Source organism: Pinus tabuliformis, chromosome J (assembly GCF_031772625.1).
Source record: "Pinus tabuliformis cultivar Carrire ecotype Pingquan chromosome J, CPIR1, whole genome shotgun sequence".
In the NCBI taxonomy this organism is placed as follows: Eukaryota; Viridiplantae; Streptophyta; class Pinopsida; order Pinales; family Pinaceae; genus Pinus; species Pinus tabuliformis.
Genome location: NC_142295.1, coordinates 1,557,980,695 through 1,558,005,148, shown reverse-complemented (window position 1 = coordinate 1,558,005,148; position 24,454 = coordinate 1,557,980,695). Strand labels below are relative to the sequence as shown.

Here is a 24,454-nt window from a genome sequence, read left to right as displayed (position 1 = left end):
TTCTTTATTTTTGCTGCTAAATCTATTGTATCTGCTGCAAAATGTTGAAATGATATAATCTTCACCTGCTACAAAACCCGATGGTACAATTCTAGTCAGGCGAATAAACAACATTCATCAATGGCCGATATCCAATGACTTCTCTTCATGCTTGACAACCAATGAGAGGAAAACTCGCCATTAATGTCAATGAGTGCTAAGGTACCTAAGTACATCTTGCAAAGTGCGAATAGATGAACTAATGTTGAGCCACTTGCAAGATCCAACGATCAAGGGACATTGATGTATTCCCATGATTGTTGGCGAGAGAACTTGTCATTGATGCATACAAGCCTCAAGGTACTAATACGGAATCTAGCCTTGAACCTAGATAATGTGCTAATGTCGATAGGCCAAGACTTGTTAGAATGGAGGCGTTAATGAATCCCCCATCATCTAATGCGAGTATGAAATGATGATTTTGGAAGGACTATAGATGAAAATTTGCATCAAGCAGGATTTATTTAACAAAAAGCAAAATGACAAGAGGGTAAACAAGTAAACGAAAATCAAAAGGACAAGTAAGCATGTAAGTGAGTTGAATGTCTCTATGAATGGAAATTATGGAAAATGTGGAAGGAAAATATAAATGGAAACATGTGACTCTTGCAAGGAAAATGGTAACGACGATGTTTAGTGAGAAATTCTTGAATAGCTTGTGAATTTGGAGAGGAAAAATGATGTCATTTATGAATGACAGAAATGGATTTAATGGGTTCATGTTTCTTGAAATTGGTCATAGAAAACCAATCATGCATAATTGGCTTCCGTCAATTCTTCTATTTCCTTTGGAACTTGAAAATAAACATGTAACTAACATTGCAACAAACGTGTGTTCAAAGAGAAGTGATCAATTTTCTCTAGGTACATATGAAAAATTTGCATAATTGACAAGTTCATGACATGTTTTCATTTAAAATGGTTAATCCAATTTCACAATTGCGATAATAAATATGATTTCTAAAAAAAAAATGACAATATGCATAATTTCCTTAGTCATAGAATTTCATAAACATAAAGAAATATTATTTGTGAATGTTGGATAATTCCTACAAAACAATCTTCGATAAAAAATTCATCAATCAATCCTGCAGATATAGCGCCTTCATAGTTCTTCTTCTTTCCTACATCATTCTTGAAAACATAATCATTAGACAAATCCAATGATAAATTTTGATCATGAATTTCGGATTAGAATGCATTGTTGAAAAATAGATCATTAAGTTAAATAAATAACTGCAGAATTGTTTTTCAGCTACAAATTATTGTTCCGCTGCTGAATTTGGCAGTTTCTGTAGCTAAAATCCTGAATAGACAATTAAGTATACACAACTATGAATTTTTGTTATGAACAAATACCCAATCCAATCTTCAAATTAATCAATACCTCTTCCAGAGAAATTAGCAAATAGAACAATTTTTTATTAAAAAGGAAAGTTAATTCTGATCTGCTTATTTTTACCTGTAAACCTTCTTTGGTTGAATAGTGGCAGAGAGATTTCCAGTTGTTGATTTCATAGCCTTGTTTGTTGTTCTTGTCTGTACTTGTACACAGTGATTGTTATGAAGGCGTAAACCACGATTCTGGTAAAATACAAATAACTGACAATAATGTAAAATAACCTAAAAAAGGGTCAGTTTTGCCAAGTTCCTAACTTCCTTCTTATCAGTCTTGAATGCTTCATGGAGATTCTTGATCGACCAAACAATTGGAAGAATGATTGCACAACAGCAGATAATATCTATAAGCAAAAATGCCTTCTCCCATGTAAATCAATCTTTTGTAGAAGGTCCAGTCTCAAAGATAACTATGATTGTAATGTTAGAGATTGTTGATAGGCTTCGTGGTAAGAATTGTGTTGTGGTTTTGAAATATTATCCTTTACCTTACTATCTCCCTCTCCAATCTCAATGTTACTAAGAATATCAACACAAGCCTGAGCTTCTCCATGAGTAGAAAAATGAACAAAACCGGAGACTTTACACTTGGCATAGGCCATGTTCTTCGATAATTGAACTTTCTCAATTTGATAAAATTTCTTGAGTTCCTCTTTAACTCACTCTTCATCCCATCAAGGAATATAGACTTAACCTGTGCCATTTGTTCCTCATCAGGCTGAATGGAAGACTCAAAAAATGCAATCTTTGCACTCCTGTCACATCTCGCTTTTGAAGATGCTTGTACGCAGTCATAGCACATTGGTGATTTTTGAAATCCAAGCAATATGGTATTGCTCAGTATCTCTACGGTGGATCTAACTCCTGTAGATCTGGAAAATCAAATCCGTTGCATGGTTGCAACTGAAGCTTGTACATCTAATTGAAAATCTGTTTTTCTCATGCAATCTCGCAAATAAGGCTCCCGAGAACCCCAAAAATATCTCAATTGGTTACGAATTTTGAGGAAATCACTCATGCTAAACATAATTCACCCTGTTTTGAGAAAAACCCATGTTTTATTTTTCTGAGATTCATTTTCATTTGGTCACCAAGCATTTTAAAAATTGCGTTTTAAAAGCTGTTACGCATTCTGGCAAATTCTCATGTAACAAAATCACTTGCTGGATCTTTCATGTCCACCACCAAGCATGGATAAGGAGTGCATTAAATGAGGAACCATTAGAGATCTAAGTAATCTTGATAAGTATCAGGAAAAGTTATTTGGTCAAAATAAGAAGAGGGATTTTTTATACCTTCCAGAGTGGAATTAAACAATGGTTGTTGCTTCTCCTACAAGAAAATTGCCAACCTCAAGTTGCTCTGGATTTCTTATTTTTCTGAAATGGGTTTTGAAAATGATGATGGCTTGGAATAGTTGGAATCAGTATGCAATCTTGAAATTAAGTCTGTTGAATTGCAATTTTTCCAATGGAGGTTGATGGAGAAAATTAGGTTGAATGTTGTATTATGCACTAGAGCCTTGAGGGTACTGCCACTGAAAGGGGTGGTTGAGTTTTGGAAGAAATCTAGGTTCCAGAAATATATATTGGAATTCATGGGAACCGTGTTGTAGCTTGCTTTCAAAGGTCCCACTTTGTTCAAATGGTCAGAAGATGGTTTGCTCTCTTCAGTGCCACTATGCTCGATTGAAGTTGAGGTGGGATTATTCTCCATCTGTTATGAAACCAGCTCAAGAAAAGATAGAAAAGATAGATCAACGCCTTAGAATTCAGCCTCTTCGAGGGGGAAACCTCCTTTACATTACATAAATGAACAATTCTTGGATGATACAAATGAAAAGACCTCCTTTCTATATATAGGAGTCTAAGGGTCATAACATAATAAGAGCCGACATAACAATAATAATGTAAGGGCACCATAATAACAATAGTGGGCTTCTATGGGGCACAATAGTAACAATATGGGCACTACATGGGTACAACAATATAATATAAATGGGTTATACTAATAACAATAAGGGGTTACACTAGTAGTATAGGGGCCTAACATGCCCCTCTCCTTCAAAAAGCGTTGTCCTCAACGCTTGAGTAGTTCTTGATGCTTCTGTATAAAATTCTTGTCCTCCCATGTGGAATCTTCAGCGGGTAAGTTCTTCCACTTGATGAGATACATGAAATTGATCGATTTCGTAGCTATCGTGTTCTTGTTTCTGTGATTGCTCCAGGTACCAATATGATTTTTCCTTCCTCTAACAATTTCTGGCAATATTGTTTGAATTGGGATCTTTGCAACTTTTGAATAAGTGGCCATACTTCTTCGTCCTTCTTCCATTCATCCCTTGCTTCGTTTATCCAATCTAGTTGGATAATAGAAATAGTACAAACAATGCTTCCACATCCTCTCTCCTTGAAGAGTCTCCCATTCGGTAAGGGTCGCCATTTTTTAAGTGCATGTAGTATTGCCAACATTTCCTTCTCAAAAATAACTCGCTTGAGATGTAGCAGTAAAAATACCCAATCACCTACAACAAAACATTTTTCACTATGATGTTGATCTACCTGTTGTTTCGTTTGATTTTGCACCGAAGTAGCGTTATCCTTTAAAAGTTGGAGAAATTGTTGTTGATGCTCGATGTGATATTTCATTACTTGAACCTTTTTCTTCTTGATATGCGCTTCTATCTCTAGAGTTTGAGGAGTGGTAATTTCTTCCAATCCTTCACAAGATATGGTCGGACTCATTTCTTGATGCTCGATGTGATCTTTCACTTCTTGAACATTTTTGTTCTTGATATGTCCTTCTATCTTGAGAGTTTGAGGAGTGGTAATTCTTGCCAATGCTTTACAAGATATGGTCTGATTCATTTATTCTTTCTCTGGGGTGGGGTTCTGGCGTATATCTTCTTCTTTTGATGTTTCTTGATCCTTTTCTTCCTCCTCTTCATATTCTATGTAAAATAATTTCTTCTCAGCACACTATGACCTTTAGTGCATTTTCTATCACAATTGTAACAAAGCCCTTTTTCTCTTTTTTCTTCCAATTGTTGTGGTGTAACCCTTGTATGTTGTGGAACGCTAGGAGAAACAACACTTCCATCTTTATAGTTGTGAGTGGTATGCTTCCTGGTTTCCATAATTTTTCTTTCCACTATGTCACAAAGCCCTTTTACTCTTTCCAATTGTTGTGGTGTTGCTCTAAAGAAGGTGTTGCTCTTTGTATCCTCATAATGTGCTATCATTTCCTCCGTGAAAATTGACCACGTAACAAGTTTTTTACGAGAACATAGCCCTTCGTACCATAAAAATTGATCTGGTTCTAAATATGAAGATGCAATACATACCTTTTGTAACAGTTGTACACCATGTAGATCAAAATATTGCTCCATCTGAAGTATGCAATTTACCGGATCCTTGCCATCAAACTTCCTCATCTTGATTTTTCTTGATTTTAGGAGCTCGACCTTGAAACGACTATAACTATGTACTTTCAGATCTTTAAGTTTTGAAATTGCGACCTATAGTAGCCCTCTATGTCCTCTTTCCAATGCCACAGGTGTGATCCAAAATTGGATTCTCTAAGAAAGAGTTATGCACAATCTCCCAAGATGACCTGATTATAGACCTTTCCAGAAGAGCAAACTTGTATGAAGTGCCACGTGTCCCTGTTTTGACCTTTGGATCTGAAAAATGCATACAAGAAATTAAAATATGTCCTCTTTCTGTACCTTCTTACGAAATTTCAATCTGATCCCCAGAGAGAAAGTTATGACGATTTTCCCTAGGTCACCTGTTTTGAATGTAATTCAGGAGTCTGCAAAAAGACCAACTTCCTCATATCATATCTCTGCAAATATCGTGCGAAAAGCTCTAAAATTCGGACCCAAGGTTCAGCACGATTTCTTCTCAAATGGGTTTTTTTTTCGACTTCTGAAACGTCACAGAAAAAAGTTATAGCGAAAATGCCACAATGACCTGTTTGAAGCAGCGAACCCCTAGAATCCAAAGCTCTGATACCAAATGTTATGAAACTAGCTCAAGAAAAGATAGAAAAGATAGATCAACGCCTTAGAATTTAGCCTCTTTGAGGGGGCAACCTCCTTTACATTACATAAATGAACAATTCTTGGATGATACAAATGAAAAGACCTCCTTTCTATATATAGGAGTCTAAGGGGTCATAACATAATAAGAGCCGACATAACAATAATAATGTAAGGGCACAATAATAACAATAGTGGGCTTCTATGAGGCACAATAGTAACAATATGGGCACTACATGGGTACAACAATATAATAAGTGGGTTATACTAATAACAATAAGGGGTTACACTAGTAGTATAGGGGCCTAACACCATCACCTTTTCATCAAAGGTTTCCATTGGTATATCATTGGAGCTCTCCTTCTGCTCCTGTTCTAATTTCTAGCACTAATATTTTTGTTGTATATTCCACAGTGAACCCAATCGTCCAATCTTAAGCTACCTTTCTTCCTTGTTTGATGGACGAGGAGCTATAATTGTATTCAGAATTTGGAAAATATAGGGAAATTTCCAAAGGATTTGGCTTCACATACAAGAAAATGAATGGCAAAAAAAAAGAGGGAGAACTGAGAGATACTTCAAATGCCGAACAACAAATAAAAATTTCATCCCCATTATATAAGAATTCTAATCCCCAATTTGAAGCAAGATTTATATATATATTTTTATTATGACGAATTTAGATTTTTATTTTTGAGCTAATGCACTTGATTTTCTTTACAGGTCACACAAGAACCTTCTTCAGTTTGTCAATTATTTTGGGAATGAAAAATAGAGAAGAGAATTGATTTCAGAATTTTCATTTTTCCTTATTCAATTTTATTATTATTATTATTATTATTATTTATTTATTGAAAATCTAATATTATTATTATTTTTTTAAATCAAAACATGTTTTTTTATTGAAAATATTTTTGTGAGGTTAATGAAAAAAATGCAAGAAAATAAATACAAATCAAGAACTTAAAAAAACTTGATTTTATTTTTCCTAATATATATATATATATATATATATAATATATATATATATATATATGAATGTTTCCAACGGATGCCCACGGGGCTTTGGATTGACAGTGAATGGGTGTACTATTAAGGCACTCCTTGCGATAGGTCACTGGTTCAAATCGCCCATGGGTGCTCACCTACCAAAAAAAAAATGTTTCCAATGGAGCCATTTACGGATTAGAATTTCTAGAATTTTCATATCCAAATTTGCAAAATGTACCTAATTGTGCATAAGGACAGGAAAATAGTTTTAACCTTTAGATTTTCCGCAAAGATCTCTTGAAGAACGCATGAATGTCATCGTGCAATCACGTTTCGATACCATTCCTCAATTTAGTCCTTGTGCTCCAAAGAATGTTTGATCTGAATTCTAGATCCTTTGTCCATAAATGGTTAGTATCGAAATGATTTATATTTGTTTTTATAAAAATGATATGAAGCTAAATTATTTATTCATCTACATGCTTTAATCATGCATCTAGGAACAAAACTGAAAAATGAACTCTAGACTGAAAGCTAGTTCCTATGGACACTTCCCCAGCAACGATGCCAAAATTTGAGGCAAATTATTTACCTATCATTTAATTTTCAACCCGTGGGTTACATAAAACTTGTGAAACATGCGTGAACTATATATGTTAGAAATTAACTTTCAATTTAGATCAATATAGCTATGAAACCAAATAACGACAAACCAAATTCACCTATTCTAATTCAACAATCAAGTCAAAAGAAATTATAGTACAATTATAGTACAGCATGTAGAATTGAATCTTAATCTATCACACTTGTAGGAATTTAAATCTTAATCTACCACACTTGCAGGAATGGAATCTTAATCTACCACACTTGATCTAAAAATGGGGCACTTAGGCTTCTTGTCTAACTTACAAGAACCTTTCCCACTTCCAAAGCTTAAATGTTCCCAAGTCTTATTGATTAACCGATGTGGAATTAAAAAAGCTTGAAAATATAGGTGTATGGTGGTATTTGTTCCTTTAACTAATTATATGCTTTAAATTCTGTTGTTGTGTTGTACGTTGATGTGCTTAAACTAATACATAAATACATATAACAGTAAATAATGCAGCAGTAAAAAAACACATAAGACAACAATTTAATTTGGAGTTCACCCAAAACTCTTAGGTTACATCTCCTTGAGCTCTAGTCAACTTGACTGGGCTCTTTGGGATTATGGCAGGTCATTTTTAAAAGCTCTTAGCTCAAATCCACTGTTTTACACAGTAACAATGGGCTTAGAACACCATCTCTCCCTAGCTCTTGAAGCTCTCGGCTTTTTGGCTCTCGGCTCTCACTCTTGCTCTTGGCTCTGGCTCTTGGATCTAGCTCTAACTCTGGCTCTTTAGCTCTGGCTTCTTTGATCCTCTGCAATTTATAGCCCTCTGGCTTTCCACTTGAACTCCAAGTGACTCCCTTGGTTGCTCTGCGCATTCGCTTTTGCTCCCTGTTGTGGCCACCAATAACCCCCCTCTTTGTTTGGTATTAGCGATAACACCAAGCAAATGGGGACCCTTAATAAAAAATCCAAAAAAAACATTTTATCAAATTTTTTGTATTTTAACTCCCTAAAAGTTGTATCGCATCGCGAGAAGAGAGTGAAACATTTTCCTATGCACATAAAAAGCTGCAAAGAAGCGACGCGAAATTCATCGCATCGCATATATTATGAAGCACTCTTAAAATGAAAAACTTAAGGAATCTCCGACGGCCGATATACGACGTCGCATATCGCAACATCGCATAAGCAGCACACAATGATTGGATGACCAAACGATGTTGCGATCTGCGATGTTGCGATCTGCGATGTTGCTATCTGCGATGACTGCGACCATCAATTCCTGCGATGACACATCTTGACGACGTGATCCTTGATACAGCGATGCGAGTCGCAGAAATCACCCATCGCAAAATTTCCTCGACACAGTATTCAAGGAAAGCTGTCTGTAGACCAAAATTAGGCGCGCGCCTTAAAAGAAATTAATGATTGTACGCCAAAGTATCCAAGAAGGATTGTGTTGTGTTTTTCGAAGAGTCAGTTCATTATGGGTGTCATGATTATGCATTCATTAGAACTTAAAGCTTTCATATCAATCTTTTCATCATTACTCTTTTTCTTTGCGTAAACTGTAAGACAGCAAATAACATAAAGCAATGTGCAGGAAACATCTAAGGAAAAGGGGAAAGCGTCAATGCTCGGAGAACAGAGAAGAGATGCCTTCACAAACGGATGCCGCATGCAATAGGACCACTGATTCTGGAGTATCACCCAATAGATACTGATGTCGATAGGCCATCCAAAACTCAGAATCAAAGGCGCACAAAAGCAGCATGTTTGCAAAAGATCCTGAAGCTTATGCCCGGTAAAGCAAAAAGAAAAAGGCGCAAAAGAGGGAAAACGCACCAGAAAAGCCCAGAACAAAGAACGAAGGCAGTTTTCAATACAAAAAATTGTTCAGAGAGCAAAGTCCCTAACTTATTCAGTCATTCGCAAAGCCGGAAACCGAAATAGCAAAAGCAGAATCAGTTTGAGAGAAATTTGGGTTATTACCAAGTATACACACAGTGAATACACCAAGCCAGAGGAAGATTTTCGAAAATATCTTCTAGTTTACCAGAAAGTGGTGCCAGCGCTTGTTATTTCTATTTTCGTAGCTCAAACGAAAGGAGAAGACGACCAGCCGACTCTTCCCAGGCAAATGTTGCATGCTTACAACACTAAGGAGCAAATACAGAAACGGTTAGGAATTAGATTCAATTTTTAGAGATAATTTTGCTTTAGTAGAAGGGCGGTCATTTAAAACCGTGTCCTAAGTTTATGTAATTAAGATTAATTAGTTAGCAGTATTTAAACCCTTCTCAGGCATTTAGAGAAGGGTCGAGAAATTTGTCAAAAAACTTGTCCTCAGAACATGCACTTTTGCACCCTCGGAGTGGGTTTTTGATGAATGGTTGGATCGAGATTTATCAATATTTGCATTTGATATCTGCTACTGATATTGCACTTTTGTACTCTTAGTAGATGTTAGAACAAGTAGAGATAAATCGTTGTTGCTTGAAGCTTATGAGTGGAACCAGTCATAAATGGTACTTTTATCTCTTGACCATTTCTGCTTATATTCTTAAAGTGATATACAGTTTTCAGTTGTTTATATGTTAATGCATGAATGTGTGGGTTACCATTTGGCACTTCTGTACGGTGGAGTCATTTATTTGTGTTTGATATATAAATAAATTATTATGCGATATGCTGTTCACAACTGTTTTGCTTAACTTTTTATGCAGAGTGGTTTATCTTAATTGATTTCTATTCTTATGATAGCTGAATGATATTTATTACCAGTTATTGTTTGAAATCTCTTTAGATCGCATAATAGAAGAAATACACCCCGGGTTAGCGTAGATTAGATGTGTTGTTTTTTATTAGATTACAGTAGCATAGAGTTAGTTTAGAAGTTTGAATTAAATTAGCTTTAAGTACCCTTAGATCAGCATCATCCAACTCTACACACACACACACCCCTTAGATTGGGAAACTGGTCCCATTATCCCCAGTCAGACCCACTATACCAAACGAATAAGGAGCTGCCAACCAAGGTCCGGACCAGGTGGGTATCCCCCTTGTTGTCGACCCGATTTTCGGGGCTTCAACATATTTGGCGCTAGAAGGAGGGCCCGAACTATGAATGGCACCTAAATCAAAATCTAAATACCATTCTGAGAGTAAATCGCCCTCATCAACTCCCCCGACTTCCCCAGTACGTTTAAATCCAGAGTTAGAAGTCGCTTGAGTATCAACCGCTACTACATACCCTAATGTTTCAGACCAATTTACCATTGAACCCCCTGAAGTTCAAACTCTGATTCGCAAACTCCAGGGATTTTCTATTTTTACACAAAGGTCTGATAAATCTCAAAGCAGCGTGACTTCACAGTATAATCCTGCTCATCCCCTGACCAGATTAAAGAGTGAAAAATTTGGCATCCAGCCAACTGAATTCCCTCTCCCCACCAAGAATAGAGCAAGAAAAACACCACCAGAGTCTGACAGTGAGACTCTTTCATCTACGTCGTCCATTTCAACTCCCTCACCGTGAAGTCAGCCACCCACATCTTCATTCCAAACCACTCATCCATCTTCCACAACCCCTCCTCTTCAATCATCAAAGATCATAATATCTTCATCTTCCCAGCCTCAGGGATCATCCTCTGCACTTTCATTTACTAGCAGCTCAACGATGGCCCAGTCTCCATGGAACAATCCTGGGGCAGTTTTAATGCCTCCACCCCTGAGCCAAATACCGGCCCATCCTGAGAAATGGCTACCCAAATTCAATCCAGAAGCAGGCATGTTAGCTGAAGAGCACATTAACAATTTCATGCTTTCTGTCAATCTCAACGGAGTTACCAACGAGGATGCTGTTGTCTGGCTTTTTCCCTATACAATGCAAGGAACAGCCGGTCATGGTACTTTTCATTACCTTCCGGGTCTATCACAAGTTGGGACATTTTTCAAAGTCAATTCCTTACCAAGTTTGGTGATGACAGATCAACGATGACGTTAATCAATGACCTATCCAATCTTAAAGCCGAGGCTAGAGAACCCATCAAAGATTTCAACTTACGGTTCAATAAAATCCTCAACAAAATTCCCGCTGCTTCCCAACCCAGCGAAGAAGTAAGATGTGAATGGTATTTTACGGCCTTACCATCAAACTTGGCACTCTTCGTGGATAGGGCAAATAAGACAACCTTAGTTGAAAACTTGACAGAGGCGATAGCAGTAGAGAAACGCGTAGTAGCCCTGGAAAAAAGATCTACGATAGAGGAACGCAAATCTAAGAAAGTCTCCTTCAAGGAAGACCCCAAGAAGAAACAAACGAAAGACCCTTTCGATTTGGAAGGATTACAAAATGTGTTAAAAACCATGTCCAATGAGATGATTGACATAAAAAAACAAGTAGCAGAAACTTCTTCAAAAAAGCCCTACAGAACTTTTAAAAGAAGTCCTTCAATGGATGTGAAACCACCCAACGCTATCTCAAACGTCGAATCCGAAGAAGAGGAAGAAGAAGAGAATACCACTGAAGGGCAGACCGATGACGAAGAAGTTGTGGAACTACAAGGAATGTGGGATTTCATCCTCCCGCAAAAAGAAGATCAAGAAGCATTTCTGGTTAGCACACGAAGCAAAAATCAACTTGATCCTCCCTAAACTACCCCCAAGCAGAAGGGCGCAAGCCCTGCAGCAAAAGATAAAGTCGCAACAAAGAAAACTACCACTAAAGCAACTCAATCTAGCCCAGTCCAATCAGACCAAACACCTCCATCAAGAACACTGATTGTGTCGGATGAAATGGAGTACAATATTATTGATGACATGAAAAATACTAGGGCTAATATCACTCTTTATGAATTGAGCAAATTGAAACATCAACAGAAGATAATGATGAAAGAATTACATGCCGTGCCTACTACATCTTTGCCTACAGCTGTAGCTTCCCACAACATGGGAAGACCTCCAACCAACATGATCAATAAGGTCGATCCAAATGACATCGCCTTGATTGGAGGAAGATCAAGCTCTCACACTCCCCCTTTTCTTCTCACTTATGAAATTTTCAATAAGAATGTGCACAATTGTTTGCTAGATTCGGGTGCTTCAATGAATATTTTACCCAGATCAATATGTGCCAAGTTGAATGTTCAACCACAAAAATCCGCAGTGCGCATAGTTCAGCTTGATCGATCTCAAGTCGAAGTGATTGGTGAACTTAATCAAGTGACCATAAGATTGTCGTCTAACCCGAAGGTATGTCAGGTTATTGACATTCTAGTAGCTGATATCCCAAAATTCTATGGTTTGATTCTTAGCAGGGATTCGTCCGAAAAACTCCATGGCTACTTCTCAACCGACTGGTCGCACATGTGGTTACCCTACAATGGTAAACCGAATCAAATAAAGGTTGAACGAGAGTTACACCAGAAGTACATAGTGACGGAATTGGAGGGAGAAAATGAAGCAATAGCATACAACAACAGTATCATAGGCAATTACTCGGTAGATTCTTTCCTCGGCAATTTCAATGCTCATACCTCACCTTACTTAGAAAATTCAGTTTTGTCCCAAGTCGAAGATTTTTCCCAAACTAATGATTCAAAGTGTGTTAATTTTTTAGATAAACCTGTAAATACATCTTTGTTTTGGAAATTATATTTTGATGGATCTAAATCTAACGAAGGAGCAGGAGCAGGATGCGTCCTGATTAGCCCAGAAGGAAATAAGACCATGCTTACGTGCAGACTTGAATTCGATTGCACAAACAATACAGCGGAATACGAGGCCTTGGTGCAAGGCCTATACAAAGCAATCAGGTTGAACGTTAAGTACCTTCAAGTCTTCGGAGACTCTGAGATTGTCGTCAAACAGGTACGTAACACCATACATTGCCTATCAGGTCATTTGAAACACTATCAATCTTTAGTACAAGATCTGACTGCACATTTCATAGCATTCAATATTTCGTCAATCCCAAGACTCCAAAATGCGAGCGCAGACCTGTTAGCTAACGTGGCCTCTAGACTTATTCCCTCCAAAGATTTTAGTCCAGATAGATTCTCAATAGAATTAATCTTTAGACTGTCCATCCCTGACAACATTACAAACTGGAGAGTATTCAACGATGATCCTGACATTATAAATTTCCTCACTTCTGAAGGATCCTACTCCAATCAAATAATTGACGAAGACCATCATGATTGACAAATACAACAAAATAGCAATGATAATGCTATACCTAAATTGGTGGTTAAGCTAGAAGACTTATATGATTTGAAAAGTCGGTTTAAAAGTTCTGCCAATTCTAAGCTCTACAGTTCAACTCTGAACTACGAATTAGTAAACCTAGGAACTGATGATAAACCGCAAAATGTTAATCTAGGCTACGGCCTAGACCCTGATGAAAAATTAGCGTATATCCGTCTTCTGAGACAATACAAAAATGTTTTTGCCTGGAATTACGATGAGCTGAAGACATACGACACTTCTATCATTCAACATACTATCCCTATGATTGACAATGAAAAACCTGTCCAACAGAAACTCAGAAAAATTCACCCCAATTTAGAAAATTAGATAAAAACTGAGCTAAATAAGTTATTAAGAGCCAGAATAATTTTCCCCGTCAGACATTCCAAATGGGTCTCCAATATGGTACCCGTTAGAAAGAAAAACGGAGATATTAGAATCTTTATCGATTTTCGGAATCTCAACAAAGCCTGTCAAAAAGACAATTTTCCCCTCCCACCTATGGAGCAGATATTACAGGCAGTAGTAGGCTCAGAATTAATGTCTTTTTTGGATGGATTTTCAGGATACAATCAGGTGCTGGTACATCCCGATGATCAGTTAAAAACCACATTCCGAACTAAATGGGGCACATACGCATATTGGAAGATGCCATTTGGTTTGATCAATGCCGGCGCTACATTTCAGAGAGACATGGACATCGCATTCAAGGGTTTAGTCAATAAATCTGTAGTGATTTACCTGGATGATATAACAGTGTACTCCAAGAAGCGAAGCGACCATCTCAAAGACTTGAAACAAATCTTTCAACGATGCTTAAGGTATGGGATTTCACTTAACCCAAAGAAATCTTTTTTCGCATTAAGTGAAGGAAAACTTCTAGGATTCATAGTGTCAAAATCTGGTATTCACATTGAACCTGACAAAATCAAAGAAATTTCTGAAATATCCATACCTCATAACAAAAAAGCCATGCAATCTTTCCTTGGTCAAATCAATTTTGTGAAGAGATTTGTCCCATATTTTTCACAGATTGTTTCTCCTTTGCAAAACATGATAAAAAAGAATTCAAATTTTAAATGGGGTCAAGATGAGCATGAAGCATTCAACCTGAACAAACAAGCTATCATTAACGCTCCATCTTTAGCAATCCCTAATTTTTTAGAATCTTTTATCTTATACACATTTGCCTCAGAGAAATCATATGCCGCGATTCTAACTCAAGCAAATCAAGAGAAAGCGGAAGCTCCAATCGCATTTTTTAGCTCGAATTTACAAGGTGCTGAACTCAACTATTCAGACGTGGAGAAACATGCATATGCTATTTTCAAAACGATCAAATATTTCAGACCTTTCTTACTTAAAGCCCATAGTAAGGTCATAGTATCGTTTCCAGCGGTAAGAAATCTTCTAATACAGAAGGATGTGGGTGAAAAAAGAGCAAATTGGATCACCGCTTTACAAGAATACGATCTTGAGATCAAACCAGCAAGCATTGTAAGAGGTCAAGGCTTCTGCAAAATGTTGGCTGGAGCATCGCAAATTCCTGAGAATTCATCTAAAGAGGTACAGACGTATGAGGTAAGCCTAAACGATGCAGAATCATTATATGCTGACACCATTTATTATCTTAAGAACGGGTATGCTCCATCACACTTGGATCACACCAAGAAAAGAACTCTGAGACTGAAAGCTAAACAACACCAGCTCATAAATGATGTTCTGTTTAAAAGGAATTATGATTCTGTGCTTCTTAGGTGTCTTGAGAAAACTGAAGCTGAAAAGGTTTTGCAGGAACTCCACGATGGACCAGCAGGCGGACACTATGCTGGAGATGCTACTGCACATAAAATCTTACGTGTAGGGTATTATTGGCCCACGCTGTTCAAAGACTCACACAGTTACATGAGGAAATGCCAAGTCTGCCAGACTGCTGCAGGAAGACAAAAGAAACCGTCCATGCCACTACAGCCAGTTAACATCGAGCAACCATTTAGTCAGTGGGGCTTGGACATAATAGGTGAGATCGTTCCTCACTCTTTTAAGCAACATAGGTACATCCTCACAGCAACAGATTATTTTACTAAATGGGTAGAAGCATTTCCTCTCAAGACAGCTAATTCTGAAAACATTATTGAATTCATAGATCAATTTATAATCACTAGATTTGGATTGCCAATGGCATTAATGTTTGATAATGCCTCGTACTTTTCTGGAAATACAATGCCTGAGTTTGCACTTAAAAGAGGGTTCAAGCTGAAATATTCGGCCAACTACTATCTGCAAGGTAATGGATTGGCTGAATCGACAAATAAAAACCTGATCAGGATTATTAAAAGAACAGTTGACCAGAACCAAAAGAATTGGCACAAAGCGTTAGTAAGTGCTTTATGGGCAGATAGAATAACGAAGAAAGCTTCAATCGGCACTTCTCCCTGTTAAACACACAGGGACAGCAAACAATGAGAAAGATAAATCATTGAGTACATATTTTTTATTAACATCATATATACATTTATAGTACAACATATGACTCTTGGGTTTCAGATCCCAAGGTCTCTTGGACTACTTAGTCTTTTTGGCTTCCACACTAACCCTTTAGGATTAGGTGTCCAACATTCCCCCCCTTAATCCGAAGGGTTATGTATGAGTCCAAGAAAAGAGCTGTAATACAAAATGTGCAAAAAATGCATGGCAGCACTAGGCTGAATGTGCTCTATGAAATGTTGGTAAAAAAGGGCGGTGGTTTAAGGATGACCACCAACACTGGAACGCTTAGTGCAGTTCCCGGAACTCTTCCAAAACTGGCAAGAAACTGAAGTTTTCTGCTAGAGGAAGTGATCCTGTTGTTTTAAAGGGGGAAACCTTCAACCATAAAAGGGAGGTCTCACCCCACATAAAAGGTAAAACTTCAACCTGAAAAGGGAAGTCTCAACCTGTGATGGTTTAAGGATAACCAACAACTCTGGAATGCTTAATGCAATTCCTGGAACTCTTCCAAAACTGGCAAGAAGCTGGAGTCTTCTGCTAGAGGAAGTGTTCTTAATCTGTGATGGTTTAAGGATGACCAACAACTCTGAAGGCATGTTCAGGCATCTTGTCTCTGGCTACAACTCTGAAACTGGTGTGGCAGGTTGTGGCTCAGGCTCGCTTGATGTGGCTTTGAAGCTTGTAGATGACCATCATTTCCCCCCCTGTCAGATACAAGGTGAGATGATGGAGAAAACTCAACTGCAAGACTGTTTAATACTCTGGAACAAGTTCTGACATGTGTTTGGAATATCTTCTTGGCTGTTGATGCCCATTGCCAAGAAGCGATCCATCCAAGATAAATCTTTGTTCTTGCAGGATGTTTATTTCTGAAGCATCTGTGTGAAGAATGGCTGGTTTTATGACAGTGCTTACATGGATGAAGATCAAAACAGTGATCTTTCAAATGGCCAACTCGGTCACAGTGTTGGCATTTTACAATCTGTTGTTGTTGTTGCTGTGGTGGAGGAGGAGTAGAATCTGGAACAGCTGAACCTGAACTGTCATAAGGAGCAGGTGAACTGTCATAAATGAATCCAACACTCTGAAACTGAATGGGCTTGGCATAGTCTGGAATATGAAAGGACAAGTCCTTGTCATATCCAAGACCTGTTTTGTGCTTGTTGTGGACAAGCTGTTCCCAAGGTCTGATGATGGGCTTGGGAAGTGCAGACTGAGTTTCTGCATCTGCATGTACAACTGCTGCTTTATTTGAATGAACTGTAACATTATTAACATGCTGCTGATGGGTGATTGTCTCAACGTTCTGAACAAAAACAGGTTCAGAATGATGTCTATGTAGCTCTTCTTGCTGTAGCTGTGATTCAAGCTGCAAAAAATCAATCTTTTCCTGGGCATTATATAAGCATGTCTGAATTTCTGAGAGAGATCCTTTGCTGATTTTTAATGTGTCATCAACAGTAGATTGTATAAGAGTTTTCATGAACTCTAATACTTCACTGATTCTAGCCATTTTTGCTTCAATGTCAGATTTACACCTTAAAAACTGATCACAACTATTACTCAATGCAGAAAAGTAATACCCACTCACAGTACACAGCAATATCTTTTATAAATGTGCAGCAAATGAATCAATGCATATATATGTGGACAGATACTATAATGAGTTTTAATACCACAACAGGGGCAGCAGCAACTGCAAACTTGCTTGGATCCTTCAAATACTCCTTCACTAAATGATGGCTATCAAAACTTCAACAATTATAACACCATGTCATGGACAGCACCTGAATGCTCATATATAAATACTTTGACTATGGTACAATTCAATATTCTCTGATCTTGCCACTTTCTTCAAAGAAAACAATAGTCCACTGTAAGAAACCCAACCAGAATAACTAAGAGAAAACCACAAAGAGTCCTGAGATTGTATGATTTGGTCCACTGTAGTATTTTATCAAACAGTTTGTGTATCAAATGTTGCAGGTGAATTCCTTGTTGTTGGCTCAACTTTAGACCCAGCAAGCGTAAATAATACTAATAACAAGTGTAGAAACCACAAACTTCTTCACTCTTCACTGAAATACATGTTCAGAATTTATACAATGATGTTGTAGATGCTAGCAGCCATTTAACTATTTTAATAGATAAAGGAGAGAGCTAGTACACAAACAAAATCTGATATATATATGTACTGTCTATGATGGCATTAACTCACGGTTCGCTTCAGCATTGGAGATACCAGATTTGAGTAAGTTATTGGCGGATTTTTGGCTACCTCTTCAACATACATCCGCACCTCAGTACCACCACAGTTTGAGTGGCTCACACACCGTTAGGAAGGCACCAAGGAAGCTTGTATATCACCATGCATGGTATTCAACTCAGTATCATTTACGACCCTTCAACTATCCCGCGCATGGGGATCCTGTATAGCACATAATATTTGTTGTTTTTGTTGAAGCCAACGAATCATATATTATTCCATTCGGCCAACGTGCGAAAATCTCATCTCTCAAGGGTAACGATGGGACATCCAAATGGACGTTGAATACATATGTTTTAACAGCAATAATAATTCTTTGATAATAGTTCTTGGAGATGAAGATGAAAATCCAATGCGAGCGTTGTATATCCAAATCAAGAAACCCAAAACTGTAAAAGAAGGTTAACCGACTATCAGAGTGCAAGAATCAGGCTGATGGAGGCAAATGGTAATCCCAAAATGAGGTTGCCGGCTAAAAATACCAATTTTATGCAGCATCCTCTGATTAGTTGCAGCAGAAGAATAATAACCCTCAAATAGACACGCAAAAAGGATGCCCGGCAAACCATGTATTCATCAGATAAATGGCTTTCAGAGGAAGGCCCAAATAAAAGACCGACATATTTTATAAAAAGAGCAATGGATAATGTAATCTTGCACAGTACGGAATAGAAATTCAACGACACAATAAATATTAGGAACCCACAAGGGATCTCCGGATGGAATGCTGATTAGCCATTAGTAAATATACTGCTATGTAGAAGCTCAGATGTAACTAAACCTGGATGCCTTGGGCAAAGGACGGACCCATGCCTGCATCATCTTCCCGCATTCAAATTCACCTTACCGATCCAAGCCTGATAATTCGAAAAATGTCGACCAATTCTCTCCCGTAATTTCATGCTAGAATGAAGAATCGACGCATACCCGACGTTATTGAATATACCCTATTGTGGCGGAAAGAGAAGCACTTGAGACCTCCATCGGTTCAGTGCCCGCTTTCAAATCAGAATAACCGGATCAGAATTTGTGAAACCAATCAATACCCAATTCAAAATTACAAGACTTGCATAAGAATTTGTGAAGAAACTCAGTCCCCCATTCAAATCATGCCACCCTATTCAAAACGCTTGAGCGCCTGATACAATTCGTGAAAACACCTCAATGCCCACTATGTTTTGGCATTGAACTCTTGATACACACAAAGGCCTTCAGAGGAGTAAAGGAAAATATCAATGGAGGATAATGAAATTTCAATGCTTCGGAGTGGTTTTCCTTCAAATTTTAATACGAAGGTTTCCCAGATAAATTCGGTTGGCCTATGTAACTAAATCCCTCGCTCTCTTTTAATCAAATTCACAATAGTTTGTATAACTACGAGGCGGCCTCTGAGTCGGCTCGAGCATTACAGAATAAAAGCAATTTTCCAGAGCATTTTCAGTGTTTAGTTAGTATCTGGCCATGGCTTCTTACAGCGATTTGACAGGGATGATGCAGTTGACCATTCGACGGCAGAAGATCCATGGATGCCTCAAACACAAGATTATCAAAGACAGGATTATCACTGGATAGTTCTGTCCACTCGGTGGCCTAGTGCTTTTCTTGTTTTTTTTCAATGTAAGAAATCCCATCTGGAGCATTTCTCAGGCGTACCTGTTTTTTTCTCTTGTTTACGGACTGCGAAAATCTATCTGATGGCAGAGTCGTAATAGTGGAAAAATCGATGCAAAGGAGTTACAAAACAGGACAGAGGCAGCCAGAGAGCGTTATGTCAGGAACAGCATGAGAGAGGGCAACGTTTAATACCATTCACTGTCACCATGTCAGGCACCAGTATTCATGCGTAGAGAGGCAGTAAAAAACGCACCAGTAACAACGCTTCTATGCATTCATCAATGCTCAGGTAAAAAACGCATCAATGCTCAGGTGTATAGCACATTCAGCAGGGCAGAGGGCGCAGTGTCAGGGCAGAGAATGAAACGCATGACAGAGGCAGCGCTCAGGTATGAGCAGCTCAGACACAGAATTATGGGCAGAGGTTTAGGACTGACGTGCACATAACAGGCCACAGAAAAACAAGCGGCTCTGATACCATGTTAAACACACATGGACAACAAACAATGAGAAAGATAAATCATTGAGTACATATTTTTTATTAGCATCAGATATACATTTATAGTACAACATATGACTCTTGGGTTTCAGATCCCAAGGTCTCTTGGACTACTTAGTCTTTTCGGCTTCCACACTAACCCTTTCGGATTAGGTGTCCAACACTCCCTTTAATTTAGTTTATGGGAAAGAAGTGGTTCTTCCAACTCACTTAGTCATCCCCTCTTTGTATTTAGTACAACATATCGATGAGGTATCTACTTCCTCCATACAACTAAGACAAATGGAAATGATTAAATTAGAAGAACAATGAGAACAAGCTAAGAAAACCCATGCTCATCACCAAGCGCTGATAAAATCCTCTTTTGACTCAAGCATAATAACCAGAAAGAATTTTCAGATGGGAGATTTAGTTTTGAAATGGGATAAGGCTCACGAAGAAAAGGGCAAACACACAAAATTTCAGAAGATGTGGCTTGGTCCTTTTTAGATTGTAGAAGTCATAGGCCCATCAACGTTTGTGTTGCAGGATTTAGCAGGTCGAAGGGATTCTTTGCCTGTTAATGGACAGATCCTTAAAATATATTTTCCATAGAAGATCACTCTTCTATTTTGTAGGATAGTTTTAGTTTTTATTTGTTTTTCCCTTTCTTATAAATAAAACCAGTTGTAGATGGTTACTAAAGGGGTTCATGAAAAAAGACACCAATTCTCTATCAGATTTTGAGCTTTTTTCGCTTGTATAAGTAGCAAAATTTTTCGAAAAATCTGATCTTTATTATTGACAGGTAGAGTTAACTTTAGCCTTGACATGATACTAGTCTCAACTTTAAAAAATTTGATGAAAGCAACCTTTGGTGAAAAATTGTTTTATATCAGCACAATGAAAGGTATCAATAATAAAATAAATATTCTCTGTAAAACTGCGGTTTTCAAACTCTATTATTGTCGTCCAGAGCTTTCTTAAGGAAAAGCAATGACTTCCTCCCTGCTAAAGGAAATCGCAGCATTCAGAGGAACAATCCAAGAAAACACTGTATCTCAAAGAATAAGAGGTCTCATCACGAGCCGGCTTATCATGATCACAGATATTATAATTTGCTGACTTTGCCAATACTGTCCACCAAAACAGGGCAATGACTCAAGATTGTTGCAATCAAAAGACAAGGGGTCTCATCACGAGCTAGCTTGTTTAGCAAAAGTGTAAATCAAGTGAATGACTGTGTCATAATTTGGCCACCAAACCAAGACATTGTTCTTTAGAGAATAAAAAAGGAAAAAGTGTCAAAAGGGGTTTTTCTCTCAAAAGTTGTAAATAGCCTTAAGCAGGATAAAGGATCATTGCTGGGTAACAGGTAACCCTGTCGAGGCTATGGACGCTTATGGGTAGCAGAGGCTCTACCTACGACAAATGAGCATATTTTAAAAGCCAGCACGCAGAGAAGACCTTATCTTTTCTTTAAAAAGACCAAGTAATGTCTGATGTGAACACAAGGACTAAGCTTGAGGAAACAAACAATTGGAATATAAAAAGGTTGAGACAAAATATCATTGATAGGATAAGGCGTAATGTACTCTATCTGTCCATAACAAAACTTAGACGTATGAAAATTTTTCTGCTTTGGAAGTGAAAATTCAATAGAAAAGCAGAGATAACTGGTTCTTCACAGTGAATCGCCATTATTGTGGCCACCAACAACCCCCCTCTTTGTTTGGTATTAGCGATAACACCAAGCAAATGGGGACCCTTAATAAAAAATCCAATAAAAACATTTTATCAAAATTTTTGTATTTTAACTCCCTAAAAGCTGTATCGCATTGCGAGAAGAGAGTGAAACGTTTTCCTATGCGCATAAAAAGTTGCGAAGAAGCGACGCAAAATTCATCGCATCACATATATTATGAAGCACTCTTAAAATGAAAAACTTAAGGAATCTCCGACGACATATATGCGACGTCGCATATCGCAACATCGCATAAGCAGCACACAATGATTGGATGACCAAACGATGTTGCGATCTGCGATGTTGCGATCTGCGATGAATGCGACCATCAATTCCTGCAATGACACATCTTGACGATGCAATCCTTGATACTGCGATGCGAGTCGCAGAAATCACCCATCGCAAAATTTCCTCGACATAGTATTCAAGGAAAGCTGTCTGTAGACCAAAATTAGGCGTGCGCCTTAAAAGAAATTAATGATTGTACGACAAAGTATCCAAGAAGGATTGTGTTGTGTTTTTCGAAGAGTCAGTTCATTATGAGTGTCATGATTATGCATTCATTAGAACTTAAAGCTTTCATATCAATCTTTTCATCATTACTCTTTTTCTTTGCATAAACTGTAAGACAGCAAATAACATAAAGCAATGTGCAGGAAACATCTAAGGAAAAGGGGAAAGCGTCAATGCTCGGAGAACAGAGAAGAGATGCCTTCACAAACGGATGTTGCATGCAATAGGACCACTGATTCCGGAGTATCACTCAACAGATATTGATGTCGATAGGCCATCCAAAACTCAGAATCAAAGGCGCACAAAAGCAGCATGTTTGCAAAAGATCCTGAAGCTTATGCCCGGTAAAGCAAAAAGAAAAAGGCGCAAAAGAGGGAAAACACACCAGAAAAGCCCGGAACAAAGAACGAAGGCAGTTTTCAATACAAAAAATTGTTCAGAGAGCAAAGTCCCTAACTTATTCAGTCATTCGCAAAGCCGGAAACCGAAATAGCAAAAGCAGAATCAGTTTGAGAGAAATTTGGGTTATTACCAAGTATACACACAGTGAATACACCAAGCCAGAGGAAGATTTTCGAAAATATCTTCTAGTTTACCAGAAAGTGGTGCCAGCGCTTGTTATTTCTATTTTCGTAGCTCAAACGAAAGGAGAAGACGACCAGCTGACTCTTCCCAGGCGAATGTTGCATGCTTACAACACTAAGGAGCAAATACAGAAACGGTTAGGAATTAGATTCAATTTTTAGAAATAATTTTGCTTTAGTAGAAGGGCGGTCATTTAAAACTGTGTCCTAAGTTTATGTAATTAAGATTAATTAGTTAGCAGTATTTAAACCCTTCTCAGGCATTTAGAGAAGGGTCCAGAAATTTGTCAAAAAACTTGTCCTCAGAACATGCACTTTTGCACCCTCGGGGGGGGGGTTTGATGAATGGTTGGATCGAGATTTATCAATATTTGCATTTGATATCTGCTACTGATGTTGCACTTCTGTACTCTTAGTAGATGTTAGAACAAGTAGAGATAAATCGTTGTTGCTTGAAGCTTATGAGTGGAACCAGTCATAAATGGTACTTTTATCTCTTAACCATTTCTGCTTATATTCTTAAAGTGATATACAATTTTCAGTTGTTTATATGTTAATGCATGAATGTGTGGGTTACCATTTGGCACTTCTATACGGTGGAGTCATTTATTTGTGTTTGATATATAAATAACTTATTATGCGATATGTTGTTCACAACTGTTTTGCTTAACTTTTTATGCAGAGTGGTTTATCTTAATTGATTTCTATTCTTATGATAGCTGAATGATCTTTATTACCAGTTATTGTTTGAAATCTCTTTAGATCACATAATAGAAGAAATACACCCCGAGTTAGCGTAGATTAGATGTGTTGTTTTTTATTAGATTACAGTAGCATAGAGTTAGTTTAGAAGTTTGAATTAAATTAGCTTTAAGTACCCTTAGATCAGCATCATCCAACTCTACACACACACACACACCCCTTAGATTGGGAAACTGGTCCCATTATCCCCAGTCGGACCCGCTATACCAAACGGATAAGGAGCTGCCAACCAAGGTCCGGACCAGGTGGGTATCCCCCTTGTTGTCGACTTGATTTTCGGGGCTTTAACACTCCCTCGGCCTCCTTTTGCTTTTGCCTTTTGCTTTCTATGCTCCTGCTCTCAATTGAGCTCTTTCAAACCTCTACGCTGCCTGATTATGCTCGGTTTCAGCAACAACTCCACCAACCCCCTTCTATCTCTAACATTCATGGCTTTTGAGCCAACTCGTGTTGTCTGTTCGTTTCCTCTTCTCGGGCTCTCTGGCTTCCGGCCTCTGTCCGCTTGAATCCCCTTCTGAGAATTAGCAATCATTACATAACGTCTTCAGGGAAGGTGGCCACCTGTTCTGTAATGGAATGGATCATCGATGCCCTTGAAATCCCGAAAATGGTTGTTTTTTGTTTACATAGAGAAACACTACAAAACACAGAAAAATCTGCCAAAACACTCTTCATCGGACTTCAAATATT

The 24,454-nt window shown here is 38.0% G+C and overlaps 1 pseudogene; it reads right to left on the bottom strand.

Moving 5' to 3' along the window:
* Positions 1-2,658: 2,658 nt before the first annotated feature.
* LOC149233450 (uncharacterized) lies at positions 2,659-24,296 on the bottom strand (annotated as a pseudogene).
* Between the last annotated feature and the right edge of the window lie 158 nt (positions 24,297-24,454).